Below are 18,484 nucleotides of genomic sequence, written 5' to 3'. Positions count from 1 at the left end.
TATTTTTTATTCAGGTGTGGGGAAAATACGTAACACTGCAGTGAAGCGATGCACCAGAGTAATCCCTGGCCAAAGGTATCGTACTTAAATCAGACTACTGATCCAGCCACAGACTACTGATCCAGCCACATCAGCCTTTTGTGAGGTCTGTTTAAAGTTGACTAAAAATGAACTGCAGGTTCCTGAGAGGTGGACTGTGAGCACAGAAACACATGTTCATACATACAGCTGCAGCAAACTTACATTAATTTTAAATAGATTTGTTACTCTGATGTCTGTCTCTGTGTTAGTCCTCTGACAGACTGCTGACTTGTCCAGGTGTGCTCTACCTATGACTACTGGGACAGGCTCTAGCCTCTGTAATAGAAATTTTCTGTTATTCTCATTTAAAGTATTTAAGTGCTTATGCATGTGCTTAGTTGTGACACTGTTATAGACTGTTCAGTGAAAGTTTCTAAAACTAGATGAACTTACTTCAGCGTCAGGAGTTTGAGAAAACAACTCCCTTTACAGGTGCTGATAAGGCCAAGGGCACAAAACAGCATAACCATTGATCGGTTAGGTTTCATAGCGAGACACGTGAAGTGTGGTGTGATCAGTTTGTAACTTCCTCCCTCTTCCTTGGAATGCTTAAAGGAGGAGGAGCACAACTTCTGTGGCAGCGCTGACATGACTGAACTGTGATGTTTGATGTGTGTTGGCGCAGTAATAAATAGCTTGATCACAGCTCTTTCTGTGTTGCAGACTTTATTTAAAAAATTCCACGACACCTCCCCACCCTCCCACTGTGAACCTGAATTGAATATTCAGAAGACATTTGTTTAAATAGTTCTACAAATCTGAGCTGTTGGTGTGTCCTTGGATTGTGTGGTAATAATATTAGAGCCTGCAATCTTTCTTACTGAATCTCTACTATGAGTCATGTTACCTGAGATTAATTCTATGTTTACCTGTCATCCTGGACGAATGTGCTGTGTGAAGGAAATTAAATTAAATCAGATCTGAACTGCGTACATTTAAGGAACCTGTTCATATTTAATTGAAATATGAACCAGTGATTTTTTTGATTGCTGATTCCAAGAGAGTCTTTGTGGAAATCCTGTTTGGCTTTTTGTTATTTTAATTCTCTTCTCTGTTTTCCAGAACAGTTCTCCACAGTCACTGTCCACATGGGTCAGTGGGACCAAGAAGCACTCTGCTAATGTGTGGACTTTGACCAGCAACATCCAGCAAGACCCAGACAGCGTTTTCGATCTCCCAGCTGGAGGTTTTTGTTGGTCTGTGACTGGAGAGTCAGATTTTTGTTGAGCTTCACACTTGCAGAGTTAAGTCAGTTTGCAAAGATAAGATAAGATAAGATAAGATAAGATAACTCTTTATTGTCATTGCACAGTCATACATAGTACAGTAGTACAATGAAATTGGAAAAACTGTCCTACGTCGGCACTACATATAACACAACACGACACGATATGACACATCACAACGTAACAAACAACACAACACAGTATATTAACTTAGTATAAAAAAGAAGAATAAGTGTATGTGTATTGCACACTGTTATTATTGCACATTAATTATTATTGCACCTTGTTATAAATATAAATATTATTGTTATCGTTTTAAACATTGTTACCTCCCCCTAAAAAGTCCAGGGAGGTATCCAGTCAGGTCAGCTATTTACATTGATCAGGGCTATTGCCCTGTTGTAAAAGCTGTCCTTGAGTCTATTTGTTCGGGACCTCAGCAGCCTGAACCTCCTGCCAGACGGCAGCAGCTTAAACACCCGGTGTCCTGGGTGTGTGCAGTCCCGTAGGATGCTGCGTGCCCTCTTGAGACAGCGAGTGCTGTACAGGTCCTTCAGGGAGGGAAGAGGATGTCCAATGATCTTTTGGGCCATGTTGATGACCCTCTGGAGTGCCTTTCTGTGTGCTGTGGTGCAGCTGGAGAACCACACACCGATGCAATATGTCAGCACACTTTCAATGGAGCAGCGGTAGAAGACGGTCAGCAGCTCCTTCTTCAGGACCATTTTTCTGAGGATTCTCAGAAAGTGGAGACGCTGTTGGGCCTTCTTTAAGATCCCTCCCACCCTGGCTTTTATGTCCTAGATTTCTTATCTGAAACAGTAATATTTCAGTGACTGCTGCTTATACCACAGGTTAATACACGCTACTGATCCCTGATGGGAGAATCATCAATTTTGGCAACAAAGAAGCCTGGTGGATGTTTGTTTACAGTCTGATGATGGGACATCATGCTCTGCATCTTCAAAGTTTGCCTCCTCATTATTATTCATACCCAGTAATGTGAAGTATGCTCATATCTACTATAACTGAACCAACCTGGTGCTCTTCATTTATGGAGGCTGTTGAGTCTGAATGTTGGATGTTGTGTATCTCGTGTTCTCTGGGCTTTGTTGTCCTCAGTCTTTTTGCAGGATCAGAAAACAAAACCAGGAGGCGCGTAAATGTTTCTTCTCCATGATGTTTCTTCAAATGTTTCTTCTGGATGATGATAAGACTGTGACACGGGATGCCACCTTTGGTCTTGTGATGAAGCAAAGCTCAGGAAGAAGTGGGATTAAATGGTACCCACATGTGTGCTGCTGAGAAGGATGTACAGGGGCACCTGCAGCCAAATCCAAGCCTCAGGTTAGTTGTAGTTGCAGAACGCTATAGGACTGAGACAGCTGAGGCATCAAATGTTTGATTAAACGGATGAAAAAGAGAAGTTTCTTCCCTATAATTATCACTTCTTACAATCTGTAGCAACTTCAAGTCTGTCAGCGTGCTGAGCATGCTCAGAATGTGACAATATATTTTTGTTCAATATTTAATTTCTTTCAGTTGCAATTGTTAAATGAAAAAAAATATATATTCTTATAATTTAGCAAACGAATTTATCAAAAAACAAACAAACATATATCTGTATTAGTTTTAGTAAATTAATTTGACACCTGCATTGAAAATACCATATTGTATTCATACAGAATCAGTTTGGTATCATTGTTTGTCTGATTGCTGAAACTAAGAGCTACTTTGATCTGTTTAGATCTAAAGTATCCAAAGTTGAGCTCTAATGTTTCTTCACCCCTGTGTGTGTGATATGTGATTTCCTACATGCTGGCAGAGCAGCAGTTTGTGCTCACAGATGGTGACGGCGTGGAGAGACGGTGGTGTTTCCTCAGAAGAACCAGCAGAGTCACTTGCTGACTGATGTTCGTCTGCACTGCACAGAGGAAATCAACTGACCGAGGTTTGTCCAGTGACGTGTTATGAAATGTATATTTGTTTTATGCTTACAGTTATGTTGTTCTTGACAGAGGCTCTGCAGAGGTTAGACAAAGCAGAGAAAACATGTGCTTTACATTTTACTGTGATTTATTGAGATATTTGTTGCCTGATGTTCAGCAGGAATGGAGAAATGGAATCAAAGGGAGATGTTTTTGCTGTTTTTGTAATGATGTAAGTAAATCTTCAATATTATTTATTTGCTTGGTTATATTAGGAGTGTTTCTGAGTGAGGGGGAGAGGAGTCATCATCCAGGTAAAGTGACGTGGATCAGTGGATACACTTGTCTCCCCTTTAACACTAGGAGTCCCAGGCTTCAGGAGACGATCCAAGTCATCCTTAAATGTTAGGCTATGTTCACACTGCAGGTCTTAATGCTCAATTCCGATTTTTTGATCAAATCCGATTTTTTTGTCTGCTCGTTCACACTACAAATAAAATGCGACAGCAAACGTGTTCTAGTGTGAACGCTCAAAGCGGCCCGCATGCGCAAAAGAAGACGTCACACACAACGCGCTCTGTTTAGACCCAGAGCAACAGCCTGTTACAACTGTTGATACAAGCTAAATACAGTTAACACACAGTGTCAGGGAGCTCCAGTGTGGGAACTAGTGGCTTTAGGTTTGTAGTCATTTAACTTTCATCCATTCATTCATTTAATTCAGGAGGAAGAAATGTCAGGTTGGTGCAGGCTGGTTACATGCATTTGGTCCCATGCTGTCTTTAACTAAATGACTTGGTTCATTTTATGGCTGGGCTGTATGTGGGGTTATATCATGTTATTTGGGCAGGAGTACCTGTCCCCTGTTAAACTTAGAAAGTTTCTCCATAAGTAGAGTTTCTAACTCTTCTAGCACATCTGTGGCTGACAGCTTTTTGGTGGCTCTTTTTACCCCACACTGGTTGTGAGTGTGTAAATAGCCCCACTAGTTCTTTTGGGTTGCAGTTAACTTGGGAGGAAGAGGTGGGTCTGCCATGACTAGATGAATAACAATTATCTGGGATACATAAATTTCATAATGCATGCATATATATGCATAAACCTGCCTGAGGGCTGCCATTTTTACATTCAGTTATTTCTTTGTTGAATCTAAATAATGAATGTGTTACAGTTAAACTGACACTGATCAGTGTAAATGGCTCATTGGGACACAGAAACCTTTAAATTAAACCCTATCACCTGATATCGAGTGTCAAACAATATCAAAGCTGTAAACGCTGTTTACAGTCAGAATTTATAAAACTATGATTGTAAATAAATTCAAACAAGTGAGCTTTTCTCTTTGTGCTGAATATCAACACTGTGATTTCTTAGACTGTAAGCTTTACTTTAGCACAACCAGTTGTAGAAGCCGTCACTCCAAATGCCTTTGATAACAAGAAAAAAATACCTTTTCAGTCCACGGCCTGAAGTTCTTCTCTGACATCTTCTGCAATCGGCTTTGTCTGCTGGTTTGAAGACAATAAACCACAAAAAAGATGATTTAGTCACTTTGTCTGCATCATGCAGCTCGAATGTGTCGTGTAACGATGTTGAATAGCCGTCGTTATCCCTCTGCTGCGTCAGTAGTACTGTACAGCATCTCATTGATATGTGAGGAATGCTAATGTAACACGATAACAGACTTACATCATTAAAACATAAAGGGCAGGAGATATTTAGATATTCTTATATTTATATTACATTTTATAGCTGACGGATATTACTAAATAGATAGAATTTACTAAATAGCTGGATGAACATGAAAAATATGTCTATAATAACAAATGACCATGAGAGCCAGTAGAATTAATTCAACTGGACACTCAAACGACGTCCTTAAATGCTCTTTAAGTGGCAGAACAGATGAACAAACAGTTAATTGCTTACTTGAGATGAAATCTGCTCAGCTACTTTGAAAACAGCTTCTAACTGGTTCATCCTTTAACAGGATGACGGCTCAGGGGTAAGGCCATCATGCAGTCCAGCAACCTTTATGGTTCTGCTTTGATTCACCAGGAACTATTAGGGAAACCTTCCAGCGCCTCCTGTGAAAGACACAGGGATAAACACACAAACATTTATTAACATGTTCCACAGTCTTCCAGTTTGATTTTCTCATCCTGTGGACAACAACGTACATGGATGCAGGTTTATTGTTAACTTTTGTAAGGTTTATTTAGTGAACATATCCAGCTGCAGCTCCACTGTGATCCTGAACTGGATAAGCACTTAAGAAAATGTGTCAATAAATGGACATACATCAGGTTATTATATTTATCCAAACAGACGGGACCACCAATAATGCTTCACTGAGTTAGAGACTTTAACAGTCTCTTCTATGTAAGAATGTCTCGTGCTGATATACCTGCAAACTTGACAACAAAGGTTTTTCAGACTACATGTAGCTGTCCTCTATGTCAGCTCACACATTTACATTGTCAGGGTTCGAATTTGAGGAAGAGACAAACGACTGCATGGTCTCAGTAGATGTCAGAATAGTGATTTTTATTATACATATGTACATATGGGGAAGATGAGCATCACAAGCCTTTTTAGAGCCGATCTCCCCCGAGCAAGCATCTCACAAAGCTTTTATTACAATGATGACGTCAAGTCACATGATAAGTATCAGTCAGTTCTCAGAACTCAGGAAGTTCCCCTCACTCCACAAGTTCTCCTTATAAGGCCTCCAGATGTTTCCACTCAGCCCAGCACTCAGAGAAAACCAGTGTGTGTTGTGTGTATATCTATTCGTGTCTATTGTGAAAGTATATCTATCAGAAAACTGTCCTATTCTTACTAAGTGTGTGTGTACACATGCATGTGTTATATAAGAGCGTGCATGTACTTTCAAGGCCTGTGTACGTGCAGAACTGAACATAGAACCAAGGCAGGGTCCAGCAGGCCCCACAGGCTTCTGAGTGATTACCGAACTGTGAAACAGCTTTAAGCAAATAACATGAATAGTAGAGAACAACAATAGACTGATTAAAGTACTGATAATCTGTGTAGATTAATGTTAACATAGATATGGTTCAAAGATTATTCTGTCAACTGGTTCAACAATGGTAAATGATTAATGATTGATACTTCTGATTATAACTGTGATCATAAGAATACAAAATAAAATATCTCCTGGTCACATTCCTCCTCTTTGGGCTGGCTTGCCAGCCCAACTCACACCAGGATTTATTTCCAAACCAAACAAACACGTTATGACACTTATCAATCCCAACGCCTCCGTTGTTTTCCAATTTTCCCACAACCCAGCTGTTCTTTTAGCTTCGGACTCGAGTTTCAGCCTGACACGCTTCAGGCCCCTTTACCACCTCCTCTTGGAGTGAAGAAACGCCCTCGGATTCTTCTTTCTTCGACTTCCGGGGTTATACCACCCTTCAGTCGTTACACAGATCTCGTTGGTCTCTGGTGTTCCTAGTTTTCGCCAACCCCTTCCTGGTTATCGCTGTGGTTATGGGATCCATCTTCTCAAGGAGCCCCAAGGCCATGACACTTGACCCCAGTTGCTGTGAAGGATCCCCATATCTCCGTGTCCCCGTCTGGTGTCTGTTCCCTTCTCTGCAAGAGACAGAAAGCCAACACCTCTCCTGCGCTGGCTCTCCTAACCTAATGTTGTTGACTTTGTTTATTCCAATCCTATGCCATGGTTATGTGTGTAAGCGTGCATGCATTCAACCCTCTGCACGTGAAGTCAATAGCTCCAATATATCAATCCGATCCGTTGTCGGATGAAGCTTTTGACCTTCACAGACTACGTGCCAGCTCCTTATAAGCACATTTGCAAGGTGTGTATAAAAATGAACAACAGACCTCAAACAAATTGGGCATTCTTAATTCTAACTTGAGTGTAATACTCAGTTTCTGATCATCTAATTATGCTTCTCACTCGTTCCCTAAATTGTCTAGAAACCTTTAATTTTGCCATACCTAAATTATTAAAACACAGACCAAATGATAGACCCCTATATAGCTTTTTGCCTTTATGAGCACACTTCAATAATGAGCAACAACCTGCAATCTGTACCAAAAAATCTTCATGGTCCCACCTGCAATTAAAGATCAGATGCATTTTATACCTGTTTTAATTCCTCCTTATATAGAACCTCCTCAGTTTCAGGTTAGTAGCGATTAGTCTCAATTAATCGTTCTAGTTGTATTTTGCAATTCAGCTAAAAAGCAAACCTGTTAAAGTAAACAGCTTATTTACAACCACCTGCAAATCATAAGAGTAATAAACGGTTCAGCACAACAGACAAGTATAATGTTCAGGTTTCTCCAATCATTAAATCACTATTATTGCCACAATTTGCTTTATTCACCCTTTGGGCAATGTTATTCCAAGAGAGAGAGCCCCTAATGGCCAGTTAGTGGGCTCTAGGTCAAACTGTCCCCAAATTTGTTATTTGTTATTATTACTTGTTATCATGTCACTTGTCTGTTTTCTACTGCACCCTTCTCACCAAAGCAAAGCAAACATCAGCAGCACATTGACCGTAGTCAGCCATCCTCATTCCATAGGTGCTATAAAAACATTTCCTGTAAAAGAATCACAGTTTTCAAGACAGGGTGTGTCTCCCCCAACACTCTCACCAGAATACAGTGTAATAGCATCCCCCACTCCTAACCCATAAACACCGTTTCTTCACACATCCGCCCAGAAATCCTGTAATAGAAAAACATTAAAACTGTAACCCTGTAGGGAAGAAAATGTAAATGGTAACGCTGCGCAGTTACCTCTGTAAGCAACACAAGACACAAAAATGGCATTTACAGGTTCACTCATCCTCGAATATTTTGTCATCCTTCTACTCCTGTAAAAAGAAACACACATAAATTCATCCACCCTTTTATCCTATCTAGGTGGAGGTGGTTAACCTTGAGTCATGGTCTAGTCTTGTCATCTTTTACCAGTCAGTCCGTTTGTTTTTATTTCCAGTCTTTCATCCATTCTTTCTTTCTTTGCTGATTGTGGAAACCATTGCCGCCTTTAGATTTCCGCCCTCAGCAAAATGACGTCATCTCAAAAAGAAAACAAGAACTTGAATTTGGATTACCTCGCTGAATCCTTTTTTAAACAGGGACTCCCGTTTCTAATTGTCCCCACAAGTGTTTCCTCCAGAACCCATTTCAATGCGGAGAAACTCACTTACAACAATTTTCTCGCCGACGTGTAATGCTTGTAATTTCCGATGTGCAGATCTGCTTAGAGAAAAGATTCACAAACAAAAATCAGTGCACTGTTCAAAATATAAAACAAAATAAAATGAAAAATAACAAAAACAAAATGCAGACGCCCGGGTCTTAGGACTTGTCACTGAATATTCTTCCCATCAATAAAAATACCAACCTAAACCTACACAGAGTCAAATCAACACCACCTCAACCTTTTCATATTCATAAACCTATATGTTTTGCGTTCGTGAAACAAAATTGAACCATTAAGTAATTTGAGCTCTTGAAATGTTTTAATTCTCTTAATTCTGCCAGTTTATTTCAACACTTATTCAATGACTTTTATTCAACTGCTACTTGGTCACTCGAATTTTACCTGTTCAAATTGCCTAGGGTTCAACAAAGTCTAGATCCCCGTTTTGAAACTTGAACGGTGTACGATGACTTACTTACAGTAATTTAGAATCATCACTCAACCTAGCTCTACTACTGGCACTGCGTGACTTTTCTCCCACTGGAAACCAGAATTTAGTACAGAACTTTAATGCCCCAGGCAATCGTGCTCAAAGGCTGTCCCCCCTTCTCTTCTTCTTTGTCCGTGTGTTCCTCCTTTATTAAATCTCCATCACAATGACGTGGCGCTCTGAAATAAAACTCACACTGTTAATTCCTCGTTTTCACTCTGCACCACTGCTCAGAGTGTTTTCTTTTCTTTTTAGTGTACAGTAAACAATTAAGTCGAGGCCTTAAGCCCCGGATATCTCGCACAGGCATCGTTTTCATAACCAAACCGCTCCGGACTCTGCTCCCCAGACCACACAAATGCCCTGTGGGCTTATTATTATAGCATATTCCATATTTGACTTTGTTGTGTGCAGCATTGAGCCTTTGTCAGTAAAGCATTCTTCATTGCAGCAGCTGGGGCATTGTGTGTCACTTATTAGTAAATTAAATCAACATTTTGATTTTAGTGCATGGGTATTGTGACCAGGAGATATTTCATTTTGTATTCTTATGATCACAGTTATAATCAGAAGTATCAATCATTAATCATTTACCATTGTTGAACCAGTTGACAGAATAATCTTTGAACCATATCTATGCTTTACTGACAACATTCATGTCACACTTATTTCTGCTTTCCCATTTTATAATTATTACTTACATTTTGATTAGATACCTTGAGTTTGTAAATGATCAGATTACATAATTGGAATACAATGTATCCAATTCAGGGTTGCGGGAGGATGAAGCCTATCCCAGCTGATACAGGACAAAGACAGGCTGCCAGTTTATTGCAGGGCTAACACAATATGTGTAACAGAAAATCCACTTAAATGTTTGATATTTCTTATAATAATCATAATTATGACTATTATTTAAAGGTTTCTTTATAAATACATTTTGATTTTTTATAACCTCTAAAATATAAACCTGAGCTGTTTCAGATTCTGACCTCTGACCTCACTGCAGCTCCCTCTTGGAAGTACGTCTGCTTCTTGTCTACCCCCAGTGTTGACCACCTGCCCTTGATATCACGTACTGTACCTGAGGAACAAAAAAGGACAAACACTTGCCTTCATTTAAGAAGTACATTCATACAGAGGTAATCTATGGAAACACACTAGTTCACCCTTTGGGAGGAATACATTTCTGTAAATGAACATCATGTGGAGAATGAATGAAATGAGTTCTTCAGGTGACTCAGCAGTCCCACACTGACAAATGAAATCTAGTTAAACTATTAAGCACATTTGCTCTTCTGAAATCTGTGTTAAACAACAACAAACATAAATTAGTAACAAAAATACAGCTGAGTAGAGGCTTTACAAACCACCAGCAGCCATAATGCTAAATTTTAATCTTCAAATGTTTCTGAGCCGTCTTCAACCTGCTTTTAACACATTAAAGTCCCACAGTCAATGCAGCCTGACTCAATCCTAGATGTTCAGCACACAGAGTCACAGAGGTGCCGTTTAAAGTTTAGTGATAACCTGAGTCACTGATCATTTGCAGTATTACAGAGTCTGGCAGTCTTTGCATGATGTCCACGTCACTGTAAGTTTCTAGCTGACTCTCAGGTGTGACAGGTGTGCCAGCAGGAAAGAGTAATAATAACCTGCATCCTGAGGTTTGTCATGCAGGATTAAAGGAGCCAGGCTTTGTTCACACAGCTGGGATTGTATTTTACACTGACCCTGGGTCAGTATAAGTATCATACAGTTTAAACGAAGCACTGAAACTTGCACATATTTATTATAGATGCACTGAAGCTAATCGAGATATTTGCTGTCAATCTGTGGCTGCAATTAAACACTTTACTGAAAAGTTTATTAACTAGTAACTTCATCAGTCATGACAGAAGCTAATATCTCTGTGCTAACATCGTTTAACCAGTAACAGCTTTACTAATATAAGCTAACGTTTACACCGTAACTTTAAGCTAGCACCATAAAGACGGTAAAACACGTAATAATATCTACAAATGCATCTTAAAGCTGTTATATTAGCACTCTGTGTATTACTAAGATAACCACATTAACATTACTGACACTCGCTGACTTTTAACCCTTTAAGACCTACCATAGAACCAAGTTCGCCAGAGCTTATATTATATTTTTACATGCTGTGGAGCCATTTTTGGGAGCATTTCAAGTTGCTATACATCAATACAACCATTATAGCCCAAACTTTAATAATATGTCTGCATTAGGTGCATAGTAATTACATAAATTGCAAAAAAGTGCAATAAACTACAAAAAAATTGAAAATCGTTTTTGTTTTTTTAACATATATTTCTAGTTAGAGAAATTTAAGAGGCTTATCCCTCAAAACTGTAAATACAAAAAAGTTACACAAACTAGTTTCCCACCACAGGAAATTTATTTTGAGTGTCTTCATAGTTTTATTTTTGAAATACACCAATTTTTATATACTGCAGGAAAAACGAAAATAAATATTATAGTGCAAATTTGCAAAATAACAGCATATGCATCAAAATAAACTATTTCCAGCAGTGCAATATGAGTCCTAAGCATCCCAGAAACGACACAGAAAGTCATAAACTCAAACATAACTTTTTAAAACACATAAGAAGTAAAACACAAGCTCATAAGGGCCCGATCGTAAAAAACTACATTTCCGCAAAATGACGTCACTTCCGGTTTCGGGCAGGTCATGCGGTCATGTGATAGTTCGCGCTGATGGACATAGGAAGTGTTACAAACAGCTGATGGATCGGCGAAGCGTGTTTCTGGAATATCATGTTTTTGTTGCTGCAAGTGATTTTTATGCAGTTTTTGCAAAGCTATATGTGGAAGGAAACTGTGACCTAGGACAAGCTGATGGCATAAGATGTAAGTACAACTCCTCCAGTTTCATATGCAAAAAAAATTATTGTGCTAGCTTAAGTGGTTGCAGAGCTACCGGGATTTAAAAATAGTTACGCAAAACAGAGCGTGCCCGCTCCGATCGGCTGTAAAGGGTTAATAGTCATTCTATAAATGCTGTCCGTTTAAATGGTCTTACCTGTTGGTAATATCCACTGCATATCCAGCCAGAGTGGATTCTGGAGTCTTCCCACGCTCCTGTTAGTGATCCTCCATCTGGATGGATGAGAACAACCTTCTGAACAATCCAGCAGGAGATGGTCCATATCTATGGGACTGATTTGTGCTAATAACGCCCATTGTATGGACTGATAACAGCCGAAGCGGGTGAATAAAGTCACCCAGTAGCTAGCTGTGCCGTTACCCAGCATACATCACTCCCTCCGTAAATGCAATAAACGATACAAAAGTATCGTTCTACCTGTTTTTCAGGTAGTTGTTTACATTATATAATTTATTGTGTTCTGTATACGTCACTACAATGTGATTTGGAAAATGTCTAAATATACTGACAACAGGCACTTCCGCGGCAATCTCTTCAATCGGAGGACCCTCCACGTCAATTCCCGACGCGAGGGGGGTACCCTGCGTGTCCATAAGTGAAGCAGAGGGAGCCTGACCATGCATCACACGTTTGACGAGTTGAGAGTGAAAACGTGTTTAGCTAAACAGATGGTCAACAGAGGAGACAGCTGTCCAAGTCGCTCTCGCCTTGGAAGGCAGGGCCCTGCAGATCCTCACAGATCTTCAGCCAGAAGAGCGTTTAAGTTGTCCTGCTGTAGCCAGAGCAATGCAGAGCAGGTTTGGTCTCCGTAAACATGCAGATGATGCCTAAGATAAACTTGCCAGCCGCCCACGGAGACAAGAGGAGAGTCTGGGTGCCTATGCTGGAGACCTTTGTCTTTATGCATGAAGAGAGTACCCTGCTTTTGATGCTGCAGCACAGGAAGAGCTTGCTCTCCAGGCTTTTGTTCAGGGTCTCCAGCCAAAACAACTACAAGAGCACATCAGCCTGCATGCACCAGAAACCCTGGCAGCAGCTCTAACTGAGACAGAAAGAGTGGAGCATGTGCTCAGCTCAGGTGCATGTAGCCCTGGCACAAGTCACAAAGTGTGTCAAATGGACTACGAAGGGAGTGACCAGGAGGAGAAGGCCCTCCAAACCACCATCACACCACCCTGGCAATCTTGGCGAGTAGACGAGCAGGTGGCCAATCCAGGGACAACTGCCATTGATGCGGATGTAACAGGTGTATTAAAAAATAATTTATATTTCACCAAAGATCCATCCTGCAGTGTTACTTTGCTTTGTCAGTATTGGTTATGTATAAGTGTTTATTTATACATGTTTATTTTCTGTATTTATATTATGGGAGCTTTTATTTTGTTTGTGTTACCTTTGACTTTCCACGAAGTCACTTGCTGTAGCTGCGTGCTATTTTCCTCAGTTGCCTAGAGGCCCCTGTTAAGAAATAAATATATATTCTTAATGCTTATTTGCTGATTAGATTGTTTTATGAAAGGCCCAGACTTGACTAGGTCGCAGGCTGACAGGAAACTGCATGTTTTTGCAGCATATGAGGAGCAGACAGAGAGTGAAACTAAGTTCAGATGAAGGATGACAGGTTGCCCTGGCAACAGACCTCAGAAAGGGGAAGTTATTGCAAGCTGCACAGGAAGTAAGACACAAAGAAAAGAGGAACGGAGTAAAAGGAGTTGTTTGTATCGAAACTGTGTGACGTGTGAAGTACCAAAATAACACCTATATGAGACTCATGTTGAGCTTCTAATGTTAGAGATTCTGCAACTGGCTTTGGGCTGTGCAGGGCTCTCTCTTCCGGAAGATGATTGAATAAAGAATTATAAATGTTTTGACCACTCTGAGTCGGGTTTTCTCTGTTCTATCATGGGGATCAAAGAATCGGGTTTAATACCCTGCTGAGGAGAGGTGAGTGTACGCTAGTGTTCTCAGTTACAGTGCGAATAAACACAGTTAAAGTAACTAAAAGTAATTCAAACAGTGCTCGTTCCCTCTGTGCACTTTGTCTCACTGTTCTGTTACATGTTTTAGTGTGAATTATTCTTTCTCTGTCAAGTACAGCACTTTATTGTAACATGCTAGTTAGCCATTCTCAGATGACAGCATAGGAGCATGCAGGCAGTTTCTCATGTGGTCCACTATCCTTCTCTCCCCCTTGAAGGTGTTTCCATGTTGGAAGTTCCAGTAAGTGAAGTCGCTGTGATGTTTTTGTATTTTTTTGGTCACCTGTATGGAGAAAAAAAACAAACAAACAAACAAACAAAAACAAACAGAGGAGACAGCAAACAACAAAGAGCAACATAATAATAGAGAAAACAAAGCACCATCACAATAAACTAGCTAGTCATAGATATCAGTATTTACTAAGTAATAAACGATATTGTGCAGCACGCAAGATAGACAGCGCACAGTGTGCTTTGAGGCAGCAGCCAAGAAAGCTTTAGTCCGCGTCTGTGAATACCCATGTGTGCATACCCGTGTGGATCAGCATGCTTGCATTCCAAAGGTTTCTCCATGTAATGATCTGCTAGGGAGTGTGGGGGGGCCACAGCCCCGTCCTCCAGGGTGTGAAGCGGGTATGGAGGAGATCAAAACTTGTATTTTTTTAAAGAGGTATGTGAGCTCCCTCTTTTATTTTTGTGTCATGTATACTGGTTATATCTTTTGTTTGTTTGTGATGCATGTTCACTGTTTGAACTTACTGTTAGATATATTTAACTAAAAAAAATATGTAAAATTGCCACTGGTAAATGAAGTCTCCCTAAAGAATAATTTTGTTGATGAGGTAATTGTCGCTATATGGTCACAATGAAGTGCATTTTAATTTGTTAGATATGTTTATAAATACATTTTAGTATTTTAGCAGTTTTATTTGTTAATTAGATTTGTTGTGATGTTGCACCTCAGTCGCCTAGAGGCCCCGCTGAGGAGAGGTGTTCATGCAGAAGTCCAGTAAAGTTAAGTCGCTGTACAGTTTTGTTTTTATTTTAAACAGTTATGGGAGAATAAATCCACCCCAGCTGGCAAAGTGAGAGCTGACTCCTCTGGTCTTTCGCACAACGCAACGCAGAGAACTACCGGCAATCAGAGTTTAAGGCCAGACCAGCTACACGGAGAACCAGGCCACATTGCACGCTACTGTCCAACACCGAGCCCACGAAGCCTGGCACCTCAGCTGCCGTTAAACTAAGGCGGGGTGGCACAACAGAGGAACTGCCCCCCACCAGCAATCTGTCCTCGGCCAACCCACCGAATCACACTCAGCACCACATCACCACAGTCACGAGGGAGCGCGCCAGAGTTAAGGGGGAAAGATCCCTTCTGGTGACTGTTGCTAACTGCACTGTGGACCACTGGTTCTTGCTAGTATTTAATTCTGTTTGAATTCTTTTGGCGACAGAGAAAGACTTCCGTCACAGAGTGGTCAAGTTCAAAAAATTATATTTATTTTATATTTCCAGAAAAGGAGAACTGCAGATACAAGCATGTACCCCCCAGTTCTAAAAGCATGGCCGGCGAAATACGTATATATAGTTCTGCCATACGTCACACACCCACACAGAGCTTCGACCAAAACAACTCCCTCAGGTCTGACTAATGTGTGTGTATGTTACTAGTTCCGCTTTTTCTGTCTGGTTTCCTGTATTTTATTAATATGCCTCTGCAACTTCCTGTTTCTTAACTTCCCCTTACTGAAGCCTCTGTTGCTAGGCAACCTGTCACCCTCTGATCTAGTTCTTTCTGCCAGACTTTATTACAAAGTACAAAAACAATATAATCAGAAAATAAGCACAAAAAAATATATATTTATATTTTGTCACTAGCCAGCATCCAGGACCAATGCATCATTGGTCTGGACGTGCTGGCCAAATGGGAGGCCACAGTGGATGGGTCAAGAGCAATCCTTTACCTGGGCAAGGAGGCTGTGGAGCTCCACACCACCAAGGAAGTCCCGCTGCCTGCCTCCACTTTTTCAGCCAGTGTCAGGAAGCCTGAGGGCCTGTCGCCACTGGCGGTGGAAGGGGCCTCCCCTTCATCAGCATTACAGCAACTGTCCACTGAGACCAAGAAAGCTGTCGAGGACCTATACCAGAGGAGCTGCGAGGGTCTGATCAACAACAGCAGCTGCAGGAGTTACTTGACTTGTTTGCTGACATCTTTGCAGCCAAGGATGAGGACTGCATGCAAACCAGCCTGGTACAACACGACATTGACACTGGGGATGCACACCCCATCCACCTCCGCTCTTGTCACCTTCCCCTTGCCAAGCGTGCCGTAGCAGAGCAGAAGATCAGGGAAATGGCAGAGGCGGGCATCATAGAACGCTCAAACAGCCCCTGGGCAGCCCTGGCCGTGCTTGTTCGGAAAAAGGATGGTACCTGGTGATTTTGTCTCGACTATCGTCTACTCAACAACATCTCACGCAAGGACTTCTACCCATTGCCCTAGATTGACGATGCCCTCAACGACATTGCTGGGTCCTGCTGTTTGAGTTCCCTTGATTTGCGCAGTGGCTACTGGCAGGTGGAGCTGATGCCAGAGGCCTGCCCAAAGACTGGTTTCTCCATTGGCCAGGGACTGTGGCAGTTTAAGGTGATGCCCTTCGGCCTCTGCAATGCCCCAGCCACATTCGAGCACCTAATGGAGAGGGTTCTGGCTGACATTCCCCACGACCGATGTGTGGTCTACCTGGATGACCTCCTCGTCCATGCGAAAGACTATGAGAAAGCCTTGACTAACCTGACTGCCATTTTCCATGCTATCCGCCAGGTTCGCCTTCGTCTCCACCCCAAAAAGTGCCACCTCTTCCGGAAGGAGATGACTTTCCACTGACACACTTCCACTGGCGGCGCTGTCACTTGGTGTTCGTTCGCTCGGTTGTGATTAAAATTTAAAAAACTTCAAATACATTCTTTTTTTCATAGTATGATCTTCACGTGCTTCATCTGAAGCACACTTTCTGTGTACTCACTACCTAATTTATAGCCAAAGTATTCACTCACTGTGTCTGTACTGTTTTGCTAGCTTAGCTTAGCTCATAGCACCATGGCTACTTCACTAGTCCCTCCTGCACTTTCCTGCTCATTGTGTCAGATGTTTAGTTACTCCTCGGCCTCCTTTAGCAGTAATGATACTTGTAACAAATGTAGCATGTTTGCAGCTCTGGAGGTCAGGATTACTGAATTGGAGACTCGGCTTCACAACCTTCATTCACTCGTAGCTAGCCAGGCACCTGTAGCTGGTGCAGCCGAAGATAGTGTAGGCCCCGCTAGCTGTTCCCCGGCAGACCCCAAGCAGCTGGGGAAAGAGGGCGGCTGGGTGACGGTGACGAGGAAGCATAGTCTTAAACAGAAGCCCCAGGTACACCATCAACCTGTTCATGTGTCTAACTGTGTTTCCCCACTTGGCAACACATCTGCCGGGGGTCAAACTCTGGTAATTGGTGATTCTGTTCTCAGACATGTGAAGTTAGAGACACCGGCAACCATAGTCAATTGTCTTCCAGGGGCCAGAGCAGGCCCCTTATGAGGAAAACATCGAGGGAACAGTTTACCCTGCCCGAGATAGGGTTACCGGGGCCCCGCCCTCCACAACAGTGGAGAGTAGATTTTATCACATTAGAGGTCTTTCTGAAAGCGCTGTAACTAAGTTTAAGAATATAATCCACCCACTGTTATCATCTTCAATGCTCATCGAGCAGAGCAGCTATCTGAACACTACCACATCAGTGGTCGATTATCTTGTTAATAATTTTACATTCCTCACTACGTACGACTCTACGTACGAGGTCTGTTAGCGGCTGGGTATCAGGAAGACCTGGATGACGCCACTGCAATCCCAAAGCGACACTTCAACGACACCCTAGCCACCCAGCTTGCTATCCTGACCTCCCGCCAGCAGCGCAACTGGGATCAACACCTTCCCCTGGTCCTAATGTCCTACTGTTTGGCGGTCCAGGAATCTACTGAGTGCACTCCAGCGACCTTGATGTTTGGGCATGAGCTTTGTACCCCAGTGGACTTGGTCTTCGGATCCCCCCATGGAATGTCCTCAAAGACGCCGTCGCCTTCCCCAACACCTCAGAGACTTTGCTATGGACTTGTCGGTTGCTGGGGACAGCTAACCACTCAGGTGGGGGCTGTGTGGCGTGTTGGGGGAGCAGCTAGTTCTCTCCCATCATGCCTTGGGACATGTGCTGCTGTTTTGATGTCATTGTTTTATTGTTTATGGTTACGTTACTTTTAACTGTTATCTTGAATGTTGCGTTTATACTGCGGTTTAAAGTCACAGACAGTTATTGTTTTATAGAATGAATGCAGTACCATAAGTGAGTTCTGTTATGCTGTTATTGACCCTCAAAGCACAGTGTAGCACCAGCAAATTATATGTATTACCTGTCCACAGCCTCAAACAGTCAGACTCCAAACTCCGCCATGGCCAAGACCAAACAGCTTTCGAAGGACACCAGGAAAAGTATTGTAGACCTGCACCAGACTGGGAAGAGTGAATCTACAATAGGCAAGCAGCTTGGTGTGAAAAAATCAACTGTGGGAGCAATCATCAGAAAATGGAAGACATACAAGACCA

The 18,484-nt window shown here is 41.8% G+C and overlaps 2 long non-coding RNA genes across 3 annotated transcripts; one reads left to right on the top strand and one right to left on the bottom strand.

The window, feature by feature from the left end:
- The first annotated feature begins 2,118 nt into the window (after positions 1 to 2,118).
- On the top strand, positions 2,119 to 3,586 carry LOC113012828 (uncharacterized). Its single transcript, XR_003270756.1, has 3 exons — positions 2,119 to 2,654; positions 3,133 to 3,258; positions 3,511 to 3,586. It is a non-coding gene; the product is annotated as an uncharacterized LOC113012828 (long non-coding RNA).
- A 1,099-nt stretch (positions 3,587 to 4,685) lies between these two features.
- On the bottom strand, positions 4,686 to 9,986 carry LOC113019083 (uncharacterized). 2 transcript variants are annotated; one of them, XR_003271935.1, is made up of 3 exons: positions 9,924 to 9,986; positions 5,165 to 5,322; positions 4,686 to 4,743 (listed from the first exon to the last, which is right to left on the bottom strand). It is a non-coding gene; the product is annotated as an uncharacterized LOC113019083 (long non-coding RNA). The 2 variants fall into 2 exon arrangements; XR_003271936.1 differs by having other exon boundaries at positions 4,692 to 4,740.
- Positions 9,987 to 18,484: the final 8,498 nt, after the last annotated feature.

Source organism: Astatotilapia calliptera, chromosome 3 (genome assembly GCF_900246225.1).
Source record: "Astatotilapia calliptera chromosome 3, fAstCal1.2, whole genome shotgun sequence".
Taxonomy (NCBI): Eukaryota; Metazoa; Chordata; class Actinopteri; order Cichliformes; family Cichlidae; genus Astatotilapia; species Astatotilapia calliptera.
This window is presented reverse-complemented; position numbering and strand designations above follow the sequence as displayed.